Raw genomic sequence first — 12,210 nt, forward strand, 5'->3', positions numbered from 1 at the left:
CACCGAGTTTATTCGGCTCGAATATGTTTACACTGCGTGAAACCTAGGTTTATTGACCAAATATACATTTAAAACTAAGAGCTTTAAGAGGATTCCACACCGCCATTTTTTCCATACAAACGTTGTCCCCTGTTTCCTCCCTGGATAATGCTAGTAGAGTTATATTTTTTTTCCTGAATATCTACGGCCACTAATACAATGTCCCTATGTTTTCTTTTTTTTCATAATTTAATTATTAAATAAGATATGAACGTTCAAAAACCCAAAAAAATGGCCAGATTTTCCACTGTGTTCAAACGTCCAGAAAACAGATTTGGATAGATTATACAAAAAAAGCAAAACATAGGAACACAGCTCAAGCCTTTTTTTAATCTTTAATGAAAAAAGTACTTAAATCGGTTAAGTTTTGGAGAAGGAATCAGGGGACAACGAATCGTTGATTTTCTGGATTTTCTGCAGTTGTCTCTATCGCGTTCTGCGGTATAGGCTTGAGGTAAGGGAGACAGCTATAGATATTACACGTACTTTTTTTTCATTTCTTTAGCCGCTGTTGTATCCTCTTAACATTAACTAGTTTTCCCCCTCCGCCGACATGATAATTTTCTATCCATACTAGTATTATAAATTCGAAAGTGTGTCTGTCTATCTGTTATCTCTTCACGCGCGAACCGCTGAACCGATTTTCTAATTTTTTATTAAGATACTTTGGGACCCGGGAAAGCACATAGGATACTTTTTATCCCGGAACAATGTACGGTTCCCGCCCGAATAACGAATTTTGACGCAACGGAGCTGCGGGCGTCATCTTGTATTAAATAGGTATAATATTATATTAATTTATATTAGTTCATCGATTTTCTCAGACTTCTGGCTGACATGCATTATAGTATAATGCAAATTCTCGATCATCCGATTTGACACAAATCGAGAACACGTAGTACCGTTTCATTTTTTCTGTGAGAAGCCCTAATTCCCATGGTACAATACTTACGGTCTTTAATTGTGAATTGTGATCTACTGTCATTATATTGACACACTTGTGAAATGAGTGTAGAGGTTAACGAGCTGCATCACCTGATGGTATGCAGAGCTTGAGGCTAAGCCTTAAGTACTTTCCCTGAAAGACCATAGTATTTTTCCATAAAAATATTGCAGTTAAATTATTATACAGGGTGCAATTAAACCTACCGTCCAAATTTTTTTAGGGCTTAGGTATCATTAACAGAGATTATTTAACCAAAAAAGTTTTGTAAAAAATTTAACACCCAAATTTTTTTACAATAACATATTTTATCCCACTTGAAATCGTTGCAGAACTTCGCGGCGGTGGATAGAGCAGGGGTGGTGTCAGGGAGACGCGCGCGCGGGGGGCACGTCAGGCGCCGGCGACGCGTGGTGTCCATTAATTGTGTTTTTTTTTTAGGATAACTTTCGGATGTTATTTCTCAACATTTTAGTACCGAGTCATTATAAAAGAAAAAATACGTGCATTTTTATAAGGATCAATATATCAAAATTTGGCAGGAAGGTTTAATTGCACCCTGATCACACTGCTGTACTATCCCTTACTGCTGTACTCAGAGACGAATATTAATTTACTGTTGCTAGTCGTCCGGTAAGCGGATGAATTATTATTTTTAATTCATCCGGTAATCGGACGAATAAGATTTATTTTATTCATCCGATTACCGGACAACTAGCAACAGCCAATTAAATATAGATTTTGACATAATTAGCCTTAAACATTATGCTGTGAGTGTGTAACTAAATGAAGAAAATAGTGCACCAATTAAATTTAGAATGTTCATAGATAAAATCTATAATATAAAAATGAGTCGCTGAATGTGTTGCTAAGCGCAAAACTCGAGAACGGCTGAACGGATTGGGCTTATTTTAGTCTTAAAATATTCGTAGAAGTCCAGGGAAGGTTTTTAAGTGACACGAAGTTAATCGGGTTAGCTATGAATATTATATATATATATGAATATTAAATAGTAAATTATTACAGCTCGAGACTGACGGCGACGGGATAGCGATGGACGTTGCCATGGTGATATAGGTACTTATTTAGTCACTTCAATAAAATAATACGGGCGAAATACTTAAATGGCAAACAAACGTTTGCCGGGACAGCTAGTTAAATAATATAATTAGGGTGGGTTGCACCAACTTACTTTGACTATAACTGTAACTATAACTTTAACTTTAACAACATGTCAAATCGTTAGTTAAATTTAAGAATGGACGCCATCAAGACGCCATATTTAACCATAACCATAGAGCTCGACAAGGCTTTAAATGCACGTGGCGAAAAAAGGAACTAACGCTGTCATCATACAAAAACGCCATTTTGACAGTTCTCCTTTACCAGCAGCGCCCCCGCCCACGTCCTTATAAAGCCTTGTCGGACCAGCAACGTCTTCTGACAAATTCTGTGGTCAAAGTTAACCATGCCTCCGGTGCAACCCAACCTTAATAGTTTAAAAAACACGCTTTTTTCTTTTTTTTCCAAAAATTCTAAAAAATCATTGCATTGTCATTGGCTCTTATTACGAATGCAAAGTTTTGAATTAATTAAACTGCTGGAGATAGGTAAAAGTTGTACTCAAAGATTCCGTTACATACATACAGCCCAAGCTAATAAAAGCTTGTTAAAAAGCCAAGCCGACTCAATCGTCCAGAAGCGTTGAGTTTCTTCAATGGCAGCTTTCCAAGCGTTGATTAAGTGGTATTAAGCTTAACGACCGAATCGGATCGCAATAAGGAATTAATCATAAGCAATAAGTGTTAACAGTATCGCCAATCGATGGCCAGTATAAAATGAGCTCACAACTTTAAGATCGGTGGTGCAAAAGCTTAGCGGGGACATTTGCTCGATAGTTTTACTCCAAATCGAGCAATAACCACCGTGTGGACCGCAAAATTGACAGCTCGAAGGCTCGCTTCGAGCCGGCTCGATGGAATTAAATATGTCAAATATGTCATTTCTTTCGATTCGGAGTAAAAGTATCGAGCAAAACCGTATGTGAGTACTTAGCATTAGATATTATAAGTGACTTCAATTCATACTTACATTATAAATGCGAAAGTGTGTCTGTCTGTCTGTTACCTCTTGACGCCCATACCGCTGAACCGATTTTGCTGAAATTTGGGATGATTGTCGGGACACAGGCAACTTTTTATCCCTGCAAAATATAAAACTAAACTTATAAAACTTAAGCCGCGCAAATCTTTAAGATCGTTCGTTAGCGACCGCCCGAACTACCGTGGTTACATATACAGCGTGGTTTAAAATAATTCTAAGCATAAAAAGTATAATAAGATAATAATAATTATTATGACCAGCTTTTTGGAAATAGGTTAAAAACAATTAAGCATACCACGCGCGTAAAACTTGTCTCGGTTTCAAAAACCTGAGTTATTCTACTGTATACTTCTTATACTGTGATACAAGTTCCGATTATTCTACTGCATGATATTATACTGTGGTATACCATCTGGTTATGCGTTTACCATAAAAGGTAGGGTTCAACTTACACTGGCTATGGAATATCAGGTTCTAACTATTGTTTTACAATCTCTTATCTTCATACACCAGTTGCTTATCAAGCATATTTTAAATACGAAGCATTCTCAACTCTAAAACTTTATCCTAAGGTTGAATTTCCAGTGGATCAAAGAATATTCCAGAAAAACAATATTTCTTAAGTTCGCAGTTTGTGTGGGAATTGCTCTGGGATTTCGTGGACGACTTTATCGACAAGTTTGAAATAGAGAAAGGGTTAAAAGGAACTCATAATCATCAGCTCTGTTCTGGTAAAGGAGGTTGGCTAGTCGCCATACATTTAGGTTCTGCATTTAGACGCGTGCTGAATGATAAAATAATGAGGATTTCTGTTTAAAAAAACCTTGGATAATTTGATTGTATTAACAAGACAGCCAGTCAATACAGTAATATTATGACTGTGTTTACTAGATTACGTCATGAGTTCTTTGATAAATTCGGAGCTTCAAAATTAGATTGAATTTTAATTAGCAACGAATCAGTTTAAAATCTTTTACCTGACTGCGTTAGACTGACTACGTTAAAATGCAAAAAAATAACCTATGTCGTTCGCATATATTATAAATATATTGTCACCTTTATCAAAACCAGGCCATCAGCTAGTCACAACGAGGACACTTACCTACATTGTACAATATACATAGACTGCAAAACTCAATCACCATTGCCGTAGTCGAGAAAAAAACCAACAAATACATTTCAGGAAAAACAACAAAGACGCTTTTCATTAGAGCAATTGTTTTCTCTATAAATTTTCATGAGTCCCGCGAAATCCGCCTCAAATCTGTGGAACGCACGGGTTTGGCGTCCAGGATTTCCGATATCCTTTTTTATTTCGATTGAATTATTTTAGTTACTTAGCGAGTGGATCGAGAGATTTTATAAGAGTAACAGATTTTAGGAGAGTGTGTACTATAATTTCATATTATCTAAGACATGAAATCTGGCTGATGTGCGTCTTCTAGGAGGGTAGGTAGTGTGTAGTATATTAAGCAAAATTTGATGAAAATTAGGTTTTTGGATTATGTCACTGTTCCGTAGAAACACCAAAGAAGAACTTAGTAAGTGGATTAAGAGATTTTCTTAAAGATGAAATTTGGTTCTATTCTAGGAGAGTGTGTTAGCTATAGAATAAATAAGCAAAATTTTATGAAAACTAGTTTTTTGGATTGTGTCATTTTTTCACAAAAAAAATTAGTTTTTTTATGTACGAACCTAAGCTGTTGTTTTTGCGCGTGCTTAAAATCATATCTATCGATTCTATATTATTTTAAAATTATAAAAATTTAAATACTTCACAGTTCAGACTACTCCAACCAGTACACCGTCCAATATTACGTCGGATACATGACGTCATGGGCTCTTTCTAATACACTGGATTACATTTAAGAACGCACCAGTTTTTCCTCGAGATAAATTCGTTATGACGTAACAGTGAACCAGTTAAATAAAAACTTTTTAGTCCACTGCTGAAAAACCCACATTTAGCACATCCAACAAAAGGTGCTCGCTCTTTGAACGTGACCGCGTTTCGACGTAAATACTGTAAAATAAACGTACTCAGTGGCGGATTTACACTAGGGACAATCGGGGCTAGTATCCAGGGCGGCAAATTTCTAGGGTGACAAAATTTGGAAAGTGGAGAAAACTTTTTAGTGTCAGTCACTTAAAAGATTTTTTATTTTTTTATTTTATAGATAATCCAAGTAATTAGACTCATTCAATATTTGCCAAATCGAAATATTATTGTATATTCATAATTATTTTGAAAAAATCTTTGAAAATATAATAATCAATTTATTTATTTCTCCTCTTTAAAATTATATTAATAATTATATCAAAACTACAAAACTCTTAGTTATCATTCGATGGTAGGGCGGCATTTTTCAGTGCCTAAGGCCGCCAAAAGTTTAAATCCGGCTCTGAACATACTCTACGGTGTGTGGGATTGTGGACTGAGGGAAAAACTCAAAGAGATGTTTTGAGGTCTGTCATCTGGGTAAGACTTCGTGTTTCAAAAGGAATGCCCTATTATCCTACAGTTCAAATTTCAAACGTAACAATGTGGTTTTATAGAATTAGTCTTCTAATATTATATCTATACTAATACGTGGGAGAGCCATGCTTCGGCACGAATGGGCCGGCTCGACCGGAGAAATACCACGTTCTCACAGAAAACCGGCGTGAAATAGCTTGCGCTGTGTTTCGCCGAGTGAGTGAGCTTACCGGAGGCCTAATCCCCTACCTACCCTTCCCTACCCTCCCCTATTACCCTATTCCTTCTTAAAAGGCCGGCAACGCACTTGCAGCTCTTCTGATGCTGCGAGTGTCCATGGGCGACGGAAGTTGCTTTCCATCACGTGACCCGTTTGCTCGTTTGCCCCCTTATTTCATAAAAAAAATATTATTATAAATTCCAAAGTGTGTCTGTCCGTCTGTTACCTCTTCACGCCCAAACAACAGAACAGATTTAGCTGAAATTTGGTATGGAGATACTTTCGAGTCACCGGAGAAGGACATAGGACTTTTTATCCCGGAAAAATGTACGGTTCCTACGCAATATACGAATTTTGGCGCAACGGAGTCGCGGGCGTATAAATAGGGGAAATTTTCAATGCTTTGAATTTAGAAAGCTTATTCAAAACTAATGTTTTGAATATGAGTAGGTAAACAATAGGTTCTGATTATGATGTTACTCCCATGTCCCAACCTCATACTATGGTCTATGACTCTTCTCGTCGTGGAAACCACAGAAGAAACCTTAAAAAGCTTATGAATGAAATTGTTTCAAATGTTTGGTCGAGGGTTTTAAAATACGTTACTACTTCAGAAAATTTCAATAATCTCTTATTGAAAACACACGAAAATACACTTACACTCCATTTATTTTTATTTTACCCTATAGTCCCCGAAAGTGTACCTTAAGTCGTCGTTATAAAGGTCCCGTAGAAGACAAAACATTTAATTAAGCGAACCATCAATAGCAATTACCATTATTACAGGCAAGAACCGCCAATAACCAGATCGGAGTCGCATTACACCGCTCGAAACCAGTTCGAACTGGTTATTACCAGTACACAGTAGATTTAACCGCTTTTTTAGGGTTCCGTACGGAAACGATAAAACAAGAATAGGGAATATTAGTTGGAACTCGGAGCAGAGGGCGGATTATTTACATACGGTAAATAATCCAACCAAAATCTGACATGTTGCACAAGTCATATCAGAAACGATAAAGCAAGAATGTTTTGACGTGAGAGAGCCATATGCTTCGGCACGAATGGGCCGGCTTGACCGGAGAAATACCACTGGCTCACAGAAAACCGGCGTGAACCGGTTGCGCTGTGTTTCGCAGAGTGAGTGAGTTTACCGGAGGCCTATCCCCTACCCTTTTCCCTTCCCTACGCTCTCCTATTTTCTTCCCTACCCTCCCCTATTCCCTTCCCTACCCTCCCATATTATCCTATTCTCTCTTAAAAGGCCGGCAACGCACCTACAGCTCTTCTGATGCTGCGGCCTGCGAGTGTCCATGGACGACGGAAGTTGCTTTCCATCAGGTGACCCGTTTGCTCGTTTGCCCCCTTATTTCATAAAAAAAGAGGGGGATAGGCAAGGGAGCAGAGGGCGTCACTAGCACATACATTAAATAATCCGACCAAAATCTGACATGTTGCACACGTCATATCAGAATATTGACAGAAACGTTGTCAAGCGTCGAACATTTTTGTTTACTGTTTTGCTAGTGCTGCACTCTAGCGTCAATATATTTCAGTAACATAATATCCAACTAGATCAGCCTTTCTCAAAGTGGACGATAACGCCCCCTTGTGGGCGCTGAAGGTCTAAAGGGGGGCAGTGTAGGACCCAAAAAAATGGGGGCGTTTTGTAGAGGCTTGGGGGTGATTTGTAATTTCATTTCACCTGGATGAATTTTAAATTGAAACAATGGGGGGCGCTAAATTATAATTTGTTCTCAAAGTGGGCAGTGGACAAAATAAGTTTGGGTACCCCTGAACTAGATGATGCCCGCAACTCCGTTGTTCAAAAATTTGTTAATAAAACCGTACATTTCTCCGGGATAACAAGTATTCATGTCATTTCTCGAGACTCAAAGTATAACCATACAAAGATTCTTCAAAATCGGTTCAGCGCACAGACATAGATCATGATAGATACCGCATGTGTATGTACTTCGCATGCCATATCGCGCTCCCAAACGACGAGCAATGCTCGTCTTTCGAAAGTCTGTTCTTTAGTCTGCTATCGGAATCGGACGTCAATCGAAATTTCAAAAATGCCTAAATGCTTAAAAGTGCCGTATTGAGCTGTAGAAATTCAAATAGAAACGTTGGCCTAGATAATGGGCACTTTTTTATCATCGGTAGGTCACAGTCACTATAAAAAAGTAGCACGCTCGTTTTCATACAAATGGAGCGACATGCGGTATCTACCTTGATCTATGTCTGTGGTTCAGCGTGAACCTCTTCACGCAACAGACAGACACACTTTCGCATTTCGCATATTAGTATGGACTCTATGGATATTCAATGAAACCTCTAGCCCAGAGTCCCAAACTTATCTTGTCTACCGCCCACTTTAAGAGAAAATTATATCTTAGCGCCCCCATTGTTTCAATTTAAAATGCATCCTTCATTTTTTTCTAGGTCCCACACCTCCTTAAGACTTTTAGAGCCCACAAGATGCGTTATCGCCCACTTTGAGAAAGGCTGCTCTAGCCTCAGTCCAGTGTAACGTTTCTTTTGTCACATGCGGAACCTTTATACGCGTACCCAACTCGCGCTTGGCCGGTTTTTTTGTCTTCTCCCCGTCACTTCACTATAATGTGCCGGCGATTGCGCTCCTAATGTCTCATGTTATTACGTGAAAGTTGGAAGCCAGATTGCTCTTAGCGTCAACAGTTAATTGTGATGGTGTAAAGTTTTTGCGGACGTAATGACAAAATCATCCGTATGTGTAGTATAGAAAAGGAAAGCTCATGATCTAGTTTACCTTCTAATGATCTAGTTTTAGGAGGATTAATCTCGCCAAATATCATGTGAATAACCAAAGGGGTCTCAGAAAAACCCCACATTTTCTGATGAAGTAGAAAGAGAAGGAAGGCCTAGTGTTTAATAAGAAAGCGTTTTAAGAAGGTGTGGGGGATTGAAGTTTCTCAAAATTTTATGTAAGGACGTAGGTGTGGTCCCTCCCCTGAAGAGAACAGAGGGGTGTGAAACATGTGAGGCCATTTTAATCGTGTTTTTTTTAAAGCTGAATAAAATTTCGTATGTCTCTGTTAACCTAAGTTTTTAACCTGTTAACCTAAGTTTTTAAAACTCGAAGTTTTAAAAGTTTAATTTATTACTTAAAAGTCTCATAAAAATACCTGTTATTAAATATTCAATTATTAAAAATCAGCGACCTTGCTACTAAAACATAAATTTCAAATAACATACGATTCGCTAAATCATAATTAATACCACCTAACACCCACCGCATAAATTTTTGTATAATTTATAAATTATCAAAAATCGTTGTGCGTGCTTTGGGACCATATTTACTAAGTTTTCAATTAATCTGCCCCTGGAATTAGTGTCATTATACTTTATAGTGACATTGTTTGATGTGTATAATATTAATATTATAATTTATAAATATTTGAAAGTGTATCTGCCTGTTACCTCTTCACGCCCAAACCGCTGAACGGATATTGCTGTTTGGAATAGAGAATAATTTATAATACTTACTTTGAATCCCGGGAAAGGACATAGAATACTTTTTATTACACTAAAATGTACGGTTTTTCAGCGCAAATGAGTTGCGGGTGTCCTATAAATTACTAGCCGTTGCCCGCGACTTCGTCCGCGTGGACTTCAGTTTATAGCGCGCGATGTCAACAAAATTGGTGTCAAAAGCTTTTATAAAAAAACCCTGGTACCCCTTAAATCAAAACAGCTGTGCAGTGTGCACATAATATTTCATTTTTTTAAATTAAACTTTATATTTTATGCCAAATTTTAAAGCTTATTTACCCATAAACTATATTTTATCATTGATAGGTTTAAGGTTACGTCACTGTATATAATATAGTATGGTCCTGACTTAATAACGTAAAAAGAAATAACAATCGAAAAAATTGGAACATAAATGATTGACACCACCTCTTATAGAAAGATGTTGGGCAAGCGTTAGCGCGATGTAAGACACGCACGGCGCCATCTAGTATGAATTTTTGGAACTAACTTAATTTGAACAAATTTTCGTATTTTCACCCCCTTACAAACCCTTTTTTCCAATAAAAAAGTAGCCTATGTCCTTTCTCAGGCTTTAGACTATCTGTATACAAAATTTCATTACAATCGGTTCGGTAGTTTTGGCGTGAAAGCGAGACAGACAGACAGAGATACTTTCGCATTTATAATATTAATATAGATTATAGTATCTACTATCAAACACATCGTTGGAAATACGGTTTTTTAATGGTGTCAAAAGAAAGTTTTCATGACAAAATGAAGTGAATCAAAAGCAATTACTGTGGTAACAATTTAGAAACAGTAATGATTTTATAACTCACTAGCAATTGTATGGTATTGTATGAAATAGCATAGAAAATTGTTAAGACAAGGTTACACGGTTTGCAAAAAAATGGTTCATGGTTCTCTAAAAAAATTAGGTGAGTAATAGAAAATATGACATTGTTGCTTAATAATTTATTTTTGTAATACTTTTAACAAGTGTACCTAATTTTATTAAGGAACTGTTTGCAAGTTATAACCTGAAATTACGTACTTAAGAGGAGTCCACACCGCCCTTTTTTCCATACAAACGTTGTCCCCTGTTTCCTCCCTGGATAATGCTCGTAAAGTTATAATTTTTTTCCTGGATATCTACGGCCACTAATACAATGTCCCTATGTTTTCTTTTTTTTCATAATTTAATTATTAAATAAGATATGAACGTTCCAAGACCCAAAAAAATGGCCAGAGTTTCCGCTGTGTTTAAACGTCCAGAAAACAGATTTGGCTAGATTATACAAAAAAAAGCAAAACAAAGGAACACAGCTCAAGCCTTTATTTAATCCTTAGTGAAAAAAGTACTTAAATCGGTTAAGTTTTGGAGAAGGAATCAGGGGACAACGAATCGTTGATTGTCTGGATTTTCTGCAGTTGTCTCTATCGCATTCTGCGGTATAGGCTTGAGGTAAGGGAGACAGCTATAGATATTACACGTACTTTTTATTCATTTCTCTAGCCCCTGTTGTATCCTCTTAATAGCTTAGCATGAAAAATCCATATCCATACTGATATTATAAATGCGAAATGTATGTCTGTCAGTTACCTCTTTCAATCCAAACCATTGAACCGATTTCGCTGGAATTTCGTATAGAGACACTTCGAGCCCCGGGAAAGGACATAGTTTACTTTTTACCCCGGGAAAATGTACGTTAAACTAATTTTGGCGTAACGGAGTTGCTGGCGTCATCTAGTACCTATTAAATACTTTGTGTCGCTAAGAAAATGACAGTGTAATCACGCCTTAAAATAATAATTCAAAAGAAAGCTGAATATGAAATTGTATGTATTTCAAAGAAATGAAAAATAACAACAGTTATTATACAAATTAGTGCTTTTGTTTTAGTTATTAATAAGATTTTGTCACGAAACCTTAGTATTAAAATATTTGTTTCTTCTTTAATTGAAGTTATATTTTAAGTAATAATATACTAAAGACGGAATTTACTTCCTCTCCTACGCTGCGCAGGCGGTTTACTCTCAGTATCTCACGATTTTTGACCAAGAAAATTTTTGTACGTGGGAGAGCCATGCTTTGGCACGAATGGGCCGGCTCGACCGGAGAAATACCACGTTCTCACAGAAAACCGGCGTGAAACAGCGCTTGCGCTGTGTTTCGTCGAGTGAGTGAGTTTACCGGAGGCCCGATCCCCTACCCTATTCCCTTCCCTACCCTCACCTATTCCCTTCCCTTCCCTACCCTCCCCTATTACCCTATTCCCTCTTAAAATGCCGGCAACGCACCTGCAGCTCTTCTGATGCTGCGAGTGTCCGTAGGCGACAGAAGTTGCTTTCCATCAGGTGACCCGTTTGCTCGTTTGCCCGCTTATTTCATAAAAAAAAGAAGAAATCAACTCCATTTTTGGGAATGCTTAAAACTGAAAGATTTTTTTTTGTGAGTGCGTTTGATTGTTAATAGGTTTGAAACTACCCCTTGTTATTGTATAAAAGTATTTTCATTCATTCTAATCAAAAGCCTTAAAGCTATTATTACATTAACAACCTTAATCTTGATCGAGTGACCACGCCATTTTATAAATAGCATAATTTGTTAACAATGAGTTCATAGAAATGATTTGTATGATAAATAATATTATGTTTGTTTGTTATACAGAGTGTAATACAGTAAATAAAAATATCTCGGTGTGTGTGTTTCATATACAGAATGTAACAAAACTAAGTGATAAATGATAATACTTTAGGGTATGTACAGGGTGCAATTAAACCTTCCTGCCAAATTTTGATATATTGATCCTTGTTAAAATAAAAATACAAGTATTTTTGATTTTTATAATCAATCAGTACTAAAATGTTGAGAATTAGCTTCCGAAAGTTATCCTAAAAAACACTACA

This window comes from Aricia agestis, chromosome 22, assembly GCF_905147365.1.
Source record: "Aricia agestis chromosome 22, ilAriAges1.1, whole genome shotgun sequence".
In the NCBI taxonomy this organism is placed as follows: Eukaryota; Metazoa; Arthropoda; class Insecta; order Lepidoptera; family Lycaenidae; genus Aricia; species Aricia agestis.